This window comes from Poecilia reticulata, linkage group LG15 (genome assembly GCF_000633615.1).
Source record: "Poecilia reticulata strain Guanapo linkage group LG15, Guppy_female_1.0+MT, whole genome shotgun sequence".
Lineage (NCBI taxonomy): Eukaryota > Metazoa > Chordata > Actinopteri > Cyprinodontiformes > Poeciliidae > Poecilia > Poecilia reticulata.
Window position 1 is genome coordinate 30,485,475 of NC_024345.1, and position 892 is coordinate 30,486,366.

An 892-nucleotide genomic window follows, 5' to 3' on the forward strand; every position below is an offset into this window, starting at 1 on the left:
TGCTTCCAGGGGACCAATTAAGACCAATTACCGTATTTTCTCTGCCGCTGGTTTCTCTGCCGCTCCCGGTTTCCCATAAGGACCCAGCAGAGGGCAGCAGAGAGCTGCGTCCTAATAACTGCCGGACATATTAAGGACGCAGTTCTGCGTCTCCAGATCCGGTTTTGTTCACGCTGAGTTTATGTGCAGCGGCTCCATTTTCCTCCTGTCCTGCCAGATCGATGCTCCTCAACTTGAAGCTGCATCATATGAGTTTGACAACATTTCTCCGTTTGCCTGCTGCTAGCATGTGCTTGTTCTAAATGAACATTAGCACGTTCTTCTTTGATTTCCAATTTTGACTGTGGTGGTTGAAGAAAAATATACAGAAAAGCTGCATGTTCAAAGTGTAGGAAAGAAGCAGCAGCTTATAGTCCGGAAAATACGGTACGGTAGGTGAAACTGGATAATGTCCTCGGCACACCTGACGATCTCTCGCGGTACACTAGTGTTCCGCGGCCCAGAGGTTGAAAAACACTGGTCTAAGGAGAAGATTTTAATGCAACTCCAGATGGAGCAATTGATCGTCTCCCCTCTAGGGGGCAGCACCATATTTACAATGATGTTTTTGTAAACTTAATCTCTACTACCAGACAATACTCCTGGTTCAATCCTTCTGGAAATGGCCAGATTATTGGTTAATTCCTCATAATATGGTAAATAATATTCAAGCTGTGAATATCTAACAGATCATTGTTCAGTCACCTTGTTTCTCTGAATAAATCTAAACCTCCTTCAAACTTAGTGTGGAAGTTAAATATTAATCTGCTGAATAATAAAACCTTTTTTCTGAACCTCTAAGATATTTCAGAAATGAATCTGTCTCCCTTTAGTGGATTAAATTTAATGTTAG